The 16,967-nt window shown below is 36.6% G+C and overlaps 1 protein-coding gene across 1 annotated transcript in view; it reads right to left on the bottom strand.

Annotated features, from left to right (window-relative positions):
- The window catches only part of LOC127011083 (uncharacterized), an 85,558-nt gene that overhangs the window by 55,309 nt on the left and 13,282 nt on the right, over positions 1-16,967 (bottom strand). Inside the window, exon 2 of the mRNA XM_050888302.1 lies at positions 6,318-6,348. The gene's annotated coding sequence lies outside the window, so the exon portion shown is untranslated. The remainder of the gene's footprint in view (positions 1-6,317; positions 6,349-16,967) is intronic.

Genomic DNA, 16,967 nt, shown 5'->3' with positions numbered 1-16,967 from the left:
TATAATTTATAATTAAGAGATTATTTACTTAAGAAAACATTTAGGTTAAAGGCTTTAATTAGATCTGTTCCTGGATTATATTAAATAAAGATGTTAATTAAATAAAAAAAAAAAAAAAAGCAAATATTTCGTTTTAAATTATAATAAATTACTAAATGTTAAACTTAGCCAAGTAATAATCTTCAATAAATGTTTGTCCTATTTATCAATAAATTAACATCCTTCAAAACTTTCTTTAAAGCGTATTACAGATATTTATCGTAGTATTTACTATTAAGAATGCCTTCCCCATTCTTACTTAAATAGTTCCCTTCGTTTTAATTTATTGCCAATATAAAAATGTTTCAAGCATCTGTGTAAAATGATTACCATCGGGAAAATACATTTAATTTATCGAAGATTACCATACTGTAGACCAATTTCCGCATCAAATAAAACAAATAATCACCCGGAGATGCCAATAAAAGACTTCCCCTTTGAAAATGCACTCTGGAAATCATGCAAAAATACTCTCCTACCAGGAGAGAGAGTACAGTGAGCCCTCGGCGTCCGCCACTCCGGGCGAGAACTCTTCAGCGGACTTTAAAGCAAATTAAGTGGCACACAGCGAGAGTCTGGGTATTTTCTGTTGCCAACACAGTGGGCGTCGGAATGCGGTGGGTTCAATGGGGTGGGGTGGTATTTTCCTGCTCCCGGTTTTCTTATTATGCATTTTCCCAGGCACCAGCACACACACACATACCCCCACACCGGCACTCAAACTCGGCCAGTTCCGTTGACCTCGCCTTCATTCTTATAGTATATAGTATAGTATAGTATGGTATACTATGGGTGTACTATACAGTCCACTTGCTGCCACTTCCTTCCGTCGCTGGTTTTTGCCTGGCGGACATTTGAGGAGCAGAAAGACCGTTTCTGGTGTCTCCAGCGGAAGTTCGAATGAATGATCAACGATCGCCAGAAGAGGAAGAGGGTTCTTCCTTCAGGAAACATCCCCGAAAGGAGACTACCATTTCGAGTTCACATTCAGTGCAGGGAGGGAGAGGTGAAAATATGAAAATAAATTATAAAAATAGGTGGACACTCCACTTGAATAAAAAAATATGTAAAAAAAAGTATATATTATAACTTGGTGACGAATTTGGAAGAAGATGCTTTCTTGAAGGAATGGACAGTGTGACCAGAGCATATATAGAGGTTCAACATAACCTAATGATTAGAAAAATATTCCGTATAGAACTAGTATATAACATATATGATGACTAACCTGTTGAAGTTTAAATTAAAATAATTCTTTAAGTACTACATTGACTTACTAAAAAATGTATTATAAAAAACATATTTAAGTCCAGAAAAAAAATTAATAAGGATTTTAAGAAAATTATTTTTATGCAAGAAAGTGGCTTTCAAAATTGTATGTTCAAAAAATTTTTCTTATTATAACACAAATTTAAATTAAAGTTAAATTAAAGACTGCCCAAAATACCACAAATCCTTTGTCAACTTTTCCTAAGGCAGAACTATTTTCCTAGAAGTTATTAAGCTAATTAGAATTTTTTAAATTCTAAAGTTAAAGATTTTTGATACATTCATTGCTTTAAAAAATCTAGCTCAAGAAAGAGCCTTTATGAATTTAATAGAACAACAAGCTTAGCATTTGGAATTAAATTACGCTTGTAAGAAATGTATTTTTCCTGCTTTAATTTAATCACAATTTGCATACGTCAATGGTTTTCCCCCAGTGAACAATTGAATTCGAGGGAAACGAATTAAATGAAAACAGGCTGAAGGCAGCCAAGTTGAAAGCATCAAACAACATGAGCGAGAGCAACGAGAACAGCGAAAACAACAACTCCGCAAGGTAATTATATAATCAGGTGTCCATGACAGGCCTCAGTGGCCTCACCCCCCGCACACCGCCATCGCCCCACGCCCCACGCGCCACCCATGACCCCTGACCCGCGGCAGTAAGTGCGAGCGGGACAAAAGGCCTGGCACAAATTGTAACCTTTGATGAAAGTTTTTCGCACAAACTTTTCGCCACGACAACGAACTCGATTTTCATTATCAGGCAAAGTTGGTCGCATTTGTAGCATTTTGTTGCCGTTGCCGCATTTTGAGCGGTCCATGTGGGCGACGCGGTGTGTGTGTGAGCCACGCTAATTAACAGGCCTGCCAGCGACCACTCTCTGTTCTCCCTTTCCCTGCACCGGGAAAAAACAGAGCTGACTTACACTGAAAATTATAAAAAACATTTTTTTACATTTTAAAATAATTATATTTTTGACTAATGCATGGATTTAAAATTCAATATTTTTTATTTCGGTACTTCAACATTTGAAATTCGTAATTAAAAAATTAAAAAAAATTTCTTTGGGTCTTCGTTTCATAAATTTTAAAAAGTTTTGATATTCCCCATGATTGAATAGTAATTATCTTAAAACTTCATTGTCCTTAGTAAAACCCAATAAATAATTAGAAAAAAGCGTTTCGAAAGAATTTAAAATAAATCTATAATTTAAATAATTAACTCTGTCATGCACAGGTCAGGAAGAAAACAAAAAAAGAATTTTACAAATGCGATTAAAAAATTCCAAATATTCTTACTTTTACTCTATCTTTTAAAGGAATTTTTATGTAAGTGTTATCTAAAATTTTAAATAATTAATACATTCCTGTGTAATGTTTTTACATAAAAGGAAATCAATAACGAAGCCTAAAATAAAAAATATTTTTTCCTATATTTCCTAGCCTCAAATTTTTCGCAGTGTACACTCCACACACTCTTTTTGTACGGCAGCAAGGCAGAAAACTTTGCCGCTTTTTGCCTAATACGCATGCATACATAATTGAGGGGAGGCCAGCGCCCACCAACACACACAATCGCACACAGCCTCAGCCTCAGCCATTTCCATATGCATATCAATACAGATGCACACACACCCACACACACGCAGGAGCAGCAACACTCTAATAAACACAGATACAAAGCCCGACGCACGCACATTAATGCGGTGAGCCTGAAAATCGTTGGAGCAACACAAGTAGAAGTTCAAAGAGGCAGGAAAAGTAGTGGAGACAGGTGATACCCATCAATATAAATACGGTAATAAAAAAATTAATTAAATAATAATTAATAATAAAAGTTTATTCAATATTTGCATATTTTATTCTAAGAATCTGCAAACACTAAATATTTTAATACTAAAACACATTGCCAAAAATATGTAGCTACATATATTTAAATAAATTATAAAAAAATAGCAAAACTTGAAAATATCTTATTTTAAGCAACTTTGAAATAGTAAGACCAGATTTTTGATGTATATTTTGCATGTATATTATTAAATAAAGTGTTAAATAAAATCAGTATTTGAACATTCAGCTTTATAAATTTTAATAAACTATAAAAATATATATTTAAACTTAAAAATACCTAATAAATTTTACGCTGAATATTTTAGCAACTTCAAAATAGTAAGACTAGATTTTTAAAGTATAATTTGCATGGTATTTTAAATAAAATGTTAAATAAAATCAGTATTAGTATAAACGGTAAACAATATTTATATATATATCCTATAGGATATCATACAGAACAAAATGTTAAAAATTACCAAAAATTAATTTGTAAGACACAGAAATATTAAAGTAAAACGAATAATCCTAGCCAGTTTATTTCGCCACTCAGTGCCGCTAAAAAATTCCAGGTAAGCATGTATTCTCGCACATATCCCATTAGCTTGCGGGGTATATAAAAAGGCACTTTACTTTCGCCACCACCCTTTTGTCCATATGTGTGCGGGCACTTTGTATCTATGTGCGCCCGTGTGTTTTGTGTATCCTTTGGCTGCGAAATTGCATTTCATGAATGGTAATGTGCTATGATGCGAACCTCTCACCTTTCACCCCGGGCCCGCAAACCGAAACCCAAACTCCACCCGTCCGGCGACCTTGCTGGCTGGCCAAAAAGGTTCCTCAGCCGAAAATAATGCAAATGGAAGCTGGTGCCGCCAGCTGGGGACTGGGCGAAACTCTAGACGAAGTCCGACGAGGAAATGTTTGATGAGCCCAATCAAAATGGGAAATAAATGATGATTTAACTCGTTAGTCAAGGGAAATTGCTTAAAGGGTATTCTTGTAATAAAAATGTGGCCAGGGGGAGTAAGCAAATGTTATAAATTGTCTTAGAAAGAAAAGGCTTGCCTTAAATATATAACATAAATATAAGAAATTGCTAAAATAGACTTTATACACAACCATTATTTTGATAGTTATATAAAACATTTTTAAATGGTTCCATAAATGTCTGCCATCTTTTTTCGATTTTATAAATATTGCGTTTTTAAATAAACAAGTAATAAATATATTTTTTATTGTTTGGTAGGGCCTTTATCTAAATTTTAAGGGTATGAAAACCCACAGAAAGTAACATATAAAAAAAAATATATAAAAGATATATATATATAGATATTTTTTTTTAGAAATTTTCAAATATTGCACTGTCAACAAAGGAGTAATATAAAACCTTTATTTTGCTAGCTAACATAAAACATTTCTAAATAGTTCTATAAATGCCTGACATTTTTTTGGAATTTTATAAGTATTGTATTGTGAAAAAACAAAAATTAATAATTTTTTTTATAATTTTGTAGGGACCTTATCTAAATATTAAGGGCATAAAAACCCATAGGAAGTAACATATAACAATCATAAATTGCAAAAATAGCTTTAAATATCATTAATTTTAAAAAAAGATTTTATGTAACATTTTAAAACTGTTCAAGAAAATTAAGACATATTTTTTTTTAGAAATTTACAAATATTGCACTGTCTATAAAGGAGTAATAAAAAATGTTTCCTTTCCTTGATTATAAAAATCCACAATATGTGACTTAGCTGGCTTTGTTATACCTATTAAATTCATATATAAAACCCAGATAAAATATAATGCTTCCTAGATTTTAATGCCTCAATGGCTTTCTAAAGTTTTTATGATATCCCAACTGAGGTACAAACACTCTAAATTGCTTTGTGAATTTACCAACTAATAATCATCGCCTCAGCAAAGCGATTTGTGCTTTCCCACTCGTTATTGGCAGAGCAAAACCTGTTGAGATGGCAAAGTGGAACCGAGCTGTTGTTGTTTTTTAAATGGCTGAACAATTTCAATTTCACTCAAATCGAATTGAAATCCCAAGGTTTCGACACGCTTTGACTGCGGTTCCCAGGATTCTGGCAAGTGGGTGGTGGCGCTGCTGGGAAATGCTTGCGGAAAATGGGGAAAATGGCCTGCAAAATGGGCTGCAGGAGGGGGAGGTGCAGAGAGAGTGTCAGAGTGCTGTTGTTTGCCTGGCACAAGCAATCGAATTGAAATTGTTGTCCCTATTCCGATGGCAAGTATTTAGCACATGCACAAATAATTGAAATGCAGCTGAGTCTTCATTTCCTTTGGCTTTCACTCGCCCAGTTGAGTGCGCTAATAAATAAATTAGTCATAACCCATCCGTAGATGTGGCATATATATGCATTTATAAATTTATATTCGGCCACTCTGGGGCTTTACAGGAAATTATCGAAAATTGAATGCAAATACATAATGTGCATGGGAGCAACAAACAGACATAAATAGATGGACAATTTGCTTATTGTTTTGCACTGCATATTGCAGGGGGGGCGGGACGCAAAGGGGGCGCCAAAAAGAAATGGCTGAGAGGGAAAACAAAAATTTAAATAAATAATTTCCCTGTTGTGTGCGCATTATTTATTTACCGATTTGTTTTAATTTCCCATACAAATCCATCGGAATCATAAATAAATGCAGGCGAAATCGCATCTCCGTGCTGGACACTGATGTTCGTGTCACAGTTGGGCAAACTGAAAACTAAAACTAAAGCTACAAAAAACAAACACGAAAACATCTGCTCGGCTAATTGACTAAAGTGCCACTGCGTTAAATGTGTGTGCCATAAAAACCCACTTGGCCCCATTCGACTGGCATTTGTCACAACATCAAGTGTCTGCCATGGAACTCTTTGGCCCGAAATAATAAAAAACAGGGCAATAAACTAGCCACTTAATCACCCCGACTAAGCAGGCGGGGGCAATTGAAAATGGGGTACGAGAATTTTAAATTTAGCTTGCAAATGCAACCTATGTTATAAGGAAAGCTTTTTGTAGATGCTATCGGTGGCATACGTTCTTATTAAAATGCCAAAATATATATAGGAATTTGCCCTCTTAAAATATAATTTTAAACTGACCATAAAGCAGTAACTTCATTATATAAATTGTTGGATGTATATGTGAGAACTCACCTTCTTTATAACCGTATATTTATAATCAGTTCTGTAAGAGATACATAAAGAATGCATTATTATTTAATAAACATTTAGATAAAGTATAGTGATAAAGTTTAGTGAGTGTAAAATATTTATAAGGGCTGTTAACTTTAAAACATCAAAGGAGAAATATTAAATTTATAATACAAAATTAATAAATTTATATAATTTAATTTTGTATAATTATAATCAGTTCTGTAACATATACAGAAAGAATGCTTTTTTCTTAATACAAATTAAGACAGAGGAATATTACTCAGTTCGGGGTTTATAAAATATTTTTAAAATCGAATACTTCAAATAAAAAATATTAAATAATTATATAATAAAATTAAATTAATATAATATTATTATAAAAATGAATAATTATAATCAGTTCTATAACTGATACATAAAGAATGCATTGTTAATTAATACCAATTTAGACAAAGGCAAATGCCATAGGTCAGGAACTTAGAATTTTCTTTAAGAAAAAAGTTACTTATGTTGCTTTTAATCCAAAAGTTTTCAGTTTTTTCACAAATACTAGAAATTCTTTGTAATTCTTAGACCTAACTTAAAATGTTTAAATTAATGTTTCGACCTACTTTGAACTGTCCAACTATTTTAAATAAAATAGAACCAATAAAATTAAATTCGAATAATCTTTACCAGCCTTCAATAAATAATTAAACTACCAAAGAATAGTTTGACTCTTCACTTTATAGGTTAAAATCCACAAATTTTCCTTAATTAGAAAATAATATAATGGCATTCCATTATGGGCAATCTGATCTCATTATAGTTAATGACTTAATCCCGAAGCCAGAGGACAGACCGTCCATCAATTTATTCAACCACTCCATGGCACAGAATTAACAAAAAAAATAGACCAAAACTTGGATTTTATGCTAACCGAAATGGGGTTAAGGGGAAGAGGGCGAAGTCCCGTCCCCGTCTATATGAATAATAGAAGGCTGCATAAAAAATGCAACCGACGCAGCAGAGCATTATGCAAATATGCAAATAAATATCTCTAAAACATTTGTTTCAATTTCCCCACAAGCCGCTGCAGCCCCTTTTATGGCCCCGTAATCCCGCTCAACCAATTCCACGGATGTCGCATCGGATGGCCCACAAACGATTGGATATAGCCGTATAGCCGCCCCCCCCGTCCATGGCACCCCTATGTAGCCCCTATATCATTCCACTGCCCTGCTGCTGGCTTGCATAAAATGCTTTTGAGCCTGGTTGGGCTCGAGTACAAAAGATTTTTGTGTGTCCCATAAATTTGCAGCGATGTCAGGCGCTTTTTTTCGGCAGGGTGCAGGGTGCAGGGGGCCTGGGGGTTTGGGGGTTTTCTAACCCCCTTTTTTGTGTTGGCCTTGTAAAACATAGCAATTTAGATTTGTCACCAGGGAGGGGGTGTGAGGTTAGTAAAAAATGTGTTGCACACTTTTATGCATATTTGTCGATTGCCATAATTAAGCCGTAAATGAGGCGCAAGGGGACGGATTTTGGGTGGGCTTGCCACATCATTTAATGCTCATTAAAATAACTGCGACGCGTCTGTTCCACTATCGTTTTCCCTTTCCCCCTTCCCCTGGATTTTCCCCAGCTTTTCCCCGGTTTTTCCCACCCCCTTGCACACACACTCACACAGTTTCCCACTCTTTCTCTCTCTTTTGGCATTTGCGGCACTTGACATTTTGCGGCGTTTTAATTTGGCGCACGCTCAAGTGCTCCTCGTATTGCCATCAGCAGTGGGCGGCAGTGGGTGGCCATGGGTGGCGTGGGAAAATCGCAAAAGGGGGTGGGGGTGGGCACGGGGGTGTGCAAAAGGGGTGCAAAGGGGGCTGGCCGGGGGCTAAGCTGGCAAATGAATTGCTATAAGGCCAACGGCATGCCCCGCCGTATAACGAGCTTTGATTGCCAGTCGAGAGTTGATGAAATATCATGCATGGCCACCGCAATCATCATCCCCATCCTCATCCGAGATCATCGCCATCATCATCGGCATTTTCCATCGTCATTAGGGGCAAGACATGCACTCGGTCTTAAGCCAGATCTATCTGGTAATTGGTTTGGGACACGGACTTTGACATCTCTCTCTGTAACGCAATTTCAGGGATTTATTGGGGTATCAAATATTGCATTTTCCGACTGCATGTAAATACAGCAATTCAGTAAGCCAAGGTAAGCAAGGTTATCTCTTGATATTTAAGTTCACTTATTGAGGCAACAGCAAGTAGTTAAACAAAGGGGAACGTAAATATTTAGAGGATTATTTTATGTTAAATCAAATTACAAAGTAATGCCTTTTACTAAATTGTATAGAAACTGTTTTTAAAATTAAATTATTGATATAACAAATGAGTTTTAAGAGGGCACATATGATGTATAATTGTATTCTTAAACTAAAACATCAAATAAAAAATAATAATTTAATATTGTGATATTAATAAATAAATGTAATATTTATAATATTTTCTCGGAGAACCAATAAATAATGAGATATTATTTTAAAGGTAAAGTGATTTTATTCCGTGGGTTTTGAATTCTTTTTTGTTTATTATAAAAAAATACTTCAAGCCTTTAATATTGTAATTAAATTAAAAGAGTTTTCTTTACATTCGATTTAAAATAATTTTCTTATATATGGATTTTAAAATTAATTGAATGCGCCTTTGATGTATTGTTTAAATTTTAGGGCATCATTGTCAAAATTTGTTTTATTTTTTTTATGAATAAAGCCTTTAAAATTATTTGTTAAAAATAAAGACAATATTTATTTCGATGAGATAAGTGGCTATTTCATAATATTTATATATTATATTTTATTTTTAAAATATATTATCTGAATTATCTGCTTTGTAAATCTACTTTACTATCCCAGGAAAGAAATCAAGTTATAAATGCAGCCTTCTGAAAACCTTAAAATATTTTTACTCAGTTTATACTAATAAGTTTAAGCCTAATTGCAAGGCACCGCCCTGCTGGCAGTGCCATTTTAAAGGGGATTTCCTCAGCAGACCCTTTGGGAAAATGGCTAAATTTCCACCAAACTATGCTCGCGATCCTTGGTATCTACCGACGGAGGGCTTTAAAATGCCACTGCATTCTTTGGGCGGGCCTCGCCCGCAGCCACTTGACAGGCGAAAAATACGAAGATGATGTCTTTGGCGCATTCCGCCTTTCCACTGGCAACTGTCACTCATAATTTGGCCAGGGATACATTAGTGTGATGGGATGGCTGTGGGCCGGGGGATGGCACTGGTGTTATGGGTGGCCGGGAAAGCGGAGTTTCCTCGTACATTTTGAATGCCGGCGACATTAGGTAGATGAGGTGGGCGGTAAGAGGCTTTGGTGTCTTTTATCGCCTTTTCATCGAAGTTATCTGCATATTGCATGAGTCGTTCGCCATATGGAAATTTATGGGCGCACATACACTCGCGCGAAAATCGTTTAAATTCGAACGTGCTCGAGTGTGTGCGGGCCACAAACATGTCCTTATCGATACGTGTGTGTGTGCCTGGGTGTGTGGGTGTGTGTTGATGTGGCTTACTCAGTTATAGATTTCTTGGGGGACCCTGTTTATTATCCTTTTTTATATCCTAGCTGGCTTGTGCTACGTTTCTTTTTTATTTATTGATGTTGTACATTTGAGTTAAGGGCGCCAAGCGTCGCCGCATTCGTTAGCCATAACTGATGCCGTTTTTCTCCCCCCCTCCCCGCCACCCTCGTTCTGCAGGTCCTTATTCCCACTTCCGTTTCCTCCCCCCCCCCCCCACACACACACACACTGGGAGCACGTGTTTGCCCTGGCCTGCACTGCATATGAAACTGTAATACAAATATTGCGCATACGCCACATTGGCCCAGTGGCCACAGGAACTGCCCCCAATATCCAGCTGCCTTTCATGGCCGTCCACCTCCAGCTCCTCCTCCACCTCCTTGGCCACCAAAAAGGCGATCAAAAGTCGACGTCAAATGCCTGGCCACACATATTGGTAACCAAACAGTAAACATAACTAGCTCAGGTAACCGGGCCAAAATGTTATTTACCTTGGCTGCGCTTTAAGCTGAGCATCCACACATAAATTGCCAAAGAAATTGAACGCCAAAATGTTTTTACTGTTTAAGCGAATGGCCAGAAGTAAAAGAAAAGTAAGGCTAGGCGGAAGCTGGCAAATTTTCCGGACGAAAATGTCAGGTTGGGTGTTCGAGTGGAAATAAGCAAAAACATTTGGATATTGTAGAAGATTTTTTGCCACCAAGATTGTCAACTTTATAGGGCTGTTTTAGCTTTTATATAGAGCTTTAAACCTTTATACTTTCTTAGCAATTTTCTTGGCCACTGTTATAAAGTTGAATAAAAATGCTGGCCCTCTGATTTGACTTACTTTGGCATTTTCCCCTTCATTCGGCGCCACTTTGTGATCCATTTCCAATTCTCCGCATCACTGCCAAAGCCAAAAATCATAATTGATTCAGTTTTAATTGCTGCAGCAGCACAATCGCAGAATGGCCGAAAAAAATTCAAAAAACGTCCAAAAAGATTCGTACAAATTGGCAAAAAAAGGGGGGGGAAAAAGGAGCGACAACGATCGATTTCATGCCAAGCCGACCCCCTGAATTCAGCGCCCCCCTTTCCACGCCCCTGCGTCTGCTGCAGTTGAATCAAATTTAATATTGGCTTGTCACGTGAATTTAACTGTGCCAAGCTGACATTTTGCTGGCTCTCATTTCACGTTAGATTGCACAAAAAACCGAGCTGTAAGCGGGGCAAAAAAAAAATGGGGAGAAAGTATGTGAAAATAAAGATATGGGCGGGCTGGCATAAATGCAAATAATGAAGCAAGTAAAACATGCTTTGAACAAATTAACTGCATTTTTGTTTTCAACAGAAAAACCCATCAAACGAAAATGAGGGTATTTCGAACCATCATTCTTGGGTTAATTCTTTTAAATGAGGAATATTTCCAGGACAATTTTATTTGGCTTTAAAGATAATTTATCCCTTAAATTAATTAACAAAAGTATATATTTTTAAATAAATTTTAATTTATTTCTGTCTATCTACCTATCTATCTGTATATTCTATCCAAAAAGAGAAAGCTTTAATCACCGCCAAAATGCTTTCCCAATTTCACTTTCTTTTGGGGCCTCGGTTGAAGCGGAATGAAAGTTGCCTCCTAAATCTTCGCCTAATGCACCACGCCCCCGAAAAACCTATCAACTCCACCGCCCCATCAGCGTCGCCCCCTCTCTTTCTTCTGCCCACTGGCCGTCTCTTTCTGCCATTAAGTGCAACACAAGGACGTCGATGACATTGCTACTCGCGCATTTCGGCCACTTAAGAGTGGCACTGGCAGGGCGAGTGAAAGAGAGCGACCGACGGGTGGGGGGCTGAGGTGAAAGAGACGGGAGATGGGCATACCGAAGGTGAACTGCGGCTGACTGCGAGGGCAATAAATATCAAAGCATTTGTTTGCCGTCAAAGCCAACAGAGGCTGTGAAGATTCACGCCCACGCTCAAGCCGATGGCCAGGAGTCCGCCCACCTGCCACGCCCCCATCTCCATTGTGGAGAAACAGGCGGTGCAGGGAGAGAAAATATTGGCAATAGTGTTGTGAGAATTAGTCAAAAAATAAATGCTATCTGAAAAGATACAGCAAAAATCTCAAAGGGGGGACAAAATTAGGAACAAGCAATGAGAAGTTTTTAATTCTCACAAAACACTTTTGGTGTACAATATTTCTTGAAAAAAAATTGTGTTTAAATATTATATATATACTTATTTGTCTATTTTATATTTTAAATATTTTTAAGAACTTTAAAATAAAACTTTAATAATATTTAATGCCTATTCTGTCATTAGAGGGGCTTAAAAATATACATTATAATCAATAATATTGTTAAAACTATATATATACATTTTAAAATAATAAAGAATTTTTTGATATTTTAGAAAATCTGTAGAATATACATTTAACATGTTATTTATAGGAAGACAGGACCTGAGTAAAATATTATTTAAAAAATAGTTCAATGCCAGTGTCTAAAATCATTTCCATTTATGGTTATAAGTATATTTTTTATATATTTTTTTTATTTAAGTATATTTTTTCAGTGCCCTCACATATACAGACTCTCAAGTCACCGGCCAAGTAGCAGTCATAGTAGCAGTAGCAGTCACAGTCACGTGCAGCGTAATTTGCACATTTAACATTTAAAAGCATTCCATGGAACACGAAGGCGTATACGCAATAAATTTTACGACCCGCCATTAGATACATGGCCTACCTATACAGGACCTATGGCCAGGATGGCCAGGGGCGTGCCAGGGGGGGCCCAAAGTTGGTAGAGCGAGTGGCAGGCTGCCCGGGTTAATGATAAATTGACTTAATTACTGATGTGCCAAGCAGCTGAAACACAAATATGAATGATTTGCATGTGCTGCACTTTCTTTTTCACTGGGGCTGGAAAATGTAAAGCCAACACGATCAATATTCAGTTGAATGTTTAATTTTGGTAGAAGTTCATAAATTAAGCCCCACAAGGTGATGGCAGCTCTATAATTTATTTTAATTTATTTGTTTCATGTACTGAAATTTATTTGGCTTTGGCAAAACATTTTTAAATTGGGTTATATTTGAAGGTTTAATATTAAATATTAGTAAATATTAATTTAATAACCTTAATTATGTTTTTTATTTATTAATTTTGGGGCAGAAAGCCTTTAAAAAATTATATATAAACATTTTAAAGTGGGTATTCCTTTTGGGACATTTAAAAAGGTCCTCAATATAAACACCGAAATATATTTCTTTTAACTTTTCTTTGCAAGATCAAAAATAGAATGTTAATAAATAATATATATTCTAATTTTATAAATTATGCTACAATTTTAGTTTATTTCTTAGCTTAATCTAGAGGTCATAATATAATATTATTAACCTCTCAAATTACAGATTAAAATTAATTGAAATTTGTATTGTTAAAATAACTCTTCTTTGAAAGTTCGAAAACACAATTCTTAATAATTAGTATACAATTTAACATTTCCTAGCCTAATCTCGGGGTCATTGTTAATTATAATATTCCTTTGCCCACCCATTTGCCCCATTCAAAATTAATTTAAGTCATTTCCCTTGCCTCGGCCTGATAATTAATGTTTGTTGGCTGAAAAACAAGCAATTTTCGTAAGCCCTCGGCCGTGTATAATTCGCCATAGGTGTGCCGGCGAATGTGATGTTGTTTGCTCGGCCCAATTCGAGAGCAAAAGTTTCCCAAACACGGAGTAAATATGGCCATTATTTGCTCACATTTCTGGACCATATCCGAGGCGGGGCTTTCATCAGCAGTTCGAGCACGTTTTCTGGGACGCAGCGTATTTCTTGTTTTATGTGCGAGAGCCAAACACCAGCGACATATAATTGAATCCATATTCCTAATGAGTGCACGCCCGAGTGCGCGTCCTCTCGAGAGCCCAGGTCCCTTGCACCCCCATGTACCTGGGCAGGCTGCCGGTTTTCCATTTCCCATTTCCCATTTTCCCCACCACCGAGCCCCATCGCCATTTTCCGATCCATGGCATTGGCCATATAAGCGGACTAGACGACAACGAACACGTGCCCAAATAGAAATCAACTTTGGCAAGTTCCATTTTCCATTTCGTATGCAACATGCGATGTTGGAAGCAGTAACAACCTGCAACATTTTTGAACAATTTAATTTATTTATTTTGTCACATTTTTGTTGTCGCTGGCAGTCAGCTGGCCTGACATGGGTCCTTCGTCCTGGTCCCTGTTCCCTGGTCCCTCGTCCTTTGGCCAACGTCCTTGCTGCCATTTTCCCCTGGACGATGTAGCAGGGAGAGAGTGGAGAAAGTAGCAGGTCCCCGTCCTGCCGTCCCAGAGCCCAGATCGAAACGCACTGATAGCCGCTGTCAGTCAGAGGCGAACGGATTTCGCCACCGGATGGCAGGCCGGTCGATAGCGCCGGCTAATCTGGTCCACCCCAAAAGCCCCAGCTCAAATGGCAGCGCCACCCACTGGGCCACACACCCGGGCATGCCCATAGAGAGAGCCGGATGGGGCTGCCCGCACTGGATTCAATTAAGTTCACGAGTCTTGGGCAATTATTGCTGCCGACTCTCGGACTCGAGAAGCCAGCCTGAGCACCGAGCACTTGGCCAAAAAAGCGGAATGTCATGTTGATATGGAGCCCGAACAGGGGTTCCTAATCTGCGAACACAGAGGAAATCTACAATTTTCAACTTGAAAACAGCAATTCAAGGCAATTGTGCTGGGCTCTTGCCTATCTTGATCCCCCATCTGAGAGATTTAAGCAGCTTCTTGTAGGGCAATGCCCCTTTTAAAATTTAATTTATGATTGTATAATTACATATATTTATAATTATTATATTATATATTTTATAATTATTTACGTATTTTAAAATAACATTCACTCAGAAGTAATCTTCTGGGCATAAAAGCTATATATAAATTGTTAGTCAGCCAACTTTATTTTAAAAAGTAATTATGTTAAGTACGTGTAATAAAATATAAATATTATCAACTAAAATAAAAACTGATTATTGAGACATAAAAATGGGTTTAACAGTCTAAATATCTAAAAATTTTAATTTTACAAATATCTACAAAAGCTAAATATTTATACATTGTGCTATAAACTAAAGGTAAAAGAGTAAGGCTTACAACAAAAAAAATGGAAACTAAATATTTTATTATAAATAAAAATAATATTTAAGAATTATACAATTTAAAAATTTATATATTTTAAATTCAAAAAACGTGAAATATATAAAAAGTATTATTTTAAGCAGAGTAAAATCAGTAAATAAAAATAGTGAAAGTATAATACATTTTTTACATTTATTATCTAATTAGAAACCATATCTTATAAGCCAATATAATATCAGTGCATTTTCAATTTTTTAAGATGTATATATATTTGTTTTTAATTCTACAGAAACGAAGCATATAAAAATTATTATCCAAAACAAAATAAAATCTATGTACAATAACAAATTAAAATCTTTTCATTTTTATGAGGATTACTTAATTTGAATTATTTTATAACAGTGTCTATTCCCTTGAATTAGTCTAACAGTTTCTATGAACTATTCCTGAATTTCCCTGGAATCAATTTCCAGGAAAAGGCGAGTATTTTTAGATCAAAAGCCGCAATTACCACACACGACTTTATCAGATGTCGAACTGATTATACCACTTACGTTGGCAATCAGCTGATTTTATTTTTAGCACCTCCATTAATAGGCTTGTAAGTTCTTTTTACACATAGTTTACTACATCCACCTGGTAATTTATTTACACTTGACCCCATTTTGCCATCTGTAACTAAGGCAATCTAAAAAAATCTAGCTGGACAAACAGTCAATCTCATTTGCGGGCCAGGCCTAGCCCATTTCTTATGTAAGCCAGCCGGGGAATTATTCTTATCTCCTGGTATTTCCACTTTATTCTTTCATTTGGAATTCCCGACATTTCTGACACACATTGCTTTGAAGGCGATTAATTTTTGTGCTGCGAAAAGGAGGGAAAATTCAGCCACACAAATTTTCCCCTTTGCCGCAGCGCAGAGCGCCGCATCGCACACTCGGCTGCTTAATTATGGTGAAAATATTTCACTAATTAGATCATTTAACATTTTCTATGCATTTTAATAAGCATTCACTGGGCCAGGGGACGACGTTCCCCTGTCGTCGGGCCCTTTAACCCTTATCATATAAATCGCCGGACCTGCTTAACCCCTCGTTGGCCCAGCCGCCTGCATCGCCGTTTTGCGAAAAGACCCCCCCCGGCGACCCCTGGAAAAGTGTCTGTGTTTGTGAGTGTTGGTCCTGTAATTTATTTATGGCCACATAATAAATCTGTGCATAAGACATTCCCTGACCGCTGGTCAAGAAGGCAGAGGGGGCGCAGGGTTAAGGGGTGGTTGGGCGGATGGGCGGATGGGGCGTCTCCATCCCTATGTGCCTGCCTTTTAATGCTTTTCCTCCTTCCTCGCCGTACTTTATTGCAGTGTCATTTGCGCAAACTGTTGTTAATAGCCTTGTGGCGACACCACGCCCCCCTGGCGGAGATCTGTCCAATGGATTTGACCTATCCGAGGGTATTCCAGTGCGCTGTCCGCTGTGTTTTATTATTTTCAAGCTGGCATCGCTCGGAAATGCTCTACTTAAAATAGGCTTTTGTATATGCCAATTGCCTCACGTTGCTTTTGTCATCTGCTTTTCAAGATGACCAGTAATTATACCCTTTTCTCGTAGAGTAAAGTAGTATGCTGGAAAATTTTCTCATCTCAAAAAATTAATTTTTGTAAAAATTATTAGGATTGATATCAGACATCGCCAGCTGCTCAGAACAGTGGGTCTTTTAGCTGTACGCCTTGATTTGGACAAGCTACGAAAAAAAAACCACAACAAAATTAATATTTCAAAAATTTGCATTGAACATGTAACATACAACATAAAACATCCAACTAACAACTTAAGACATGTTAAATGTTTGATGATGAAAAAAACCCTAAATTAGGCAAATATTAGGTAATATTTACATGCAAAATTCAATAATTTATTTTCAACATGTAACATCCAAC

The sequence above is a fragment of the Drosophila biarmipes genome, chromosome X, assembly GCF_025231255.1.
Source record: "Drosophila biarmipes strain raj3 chromosome X, RU_DBia_V1.1, whole genome shotgun sequence".
Classification (NCBI taxonomy): domain Eukaryota; kingdom Metazoa; phylum Arthropoda; class Insecta; order Diptera; family Drosophilidae; genus Drosophila; species Drosophila biarmipes.
Note: the sequence above shows the minus strand (reverse complement) of the source record. Positions and strands in the feature narration are given on the sequence as shown.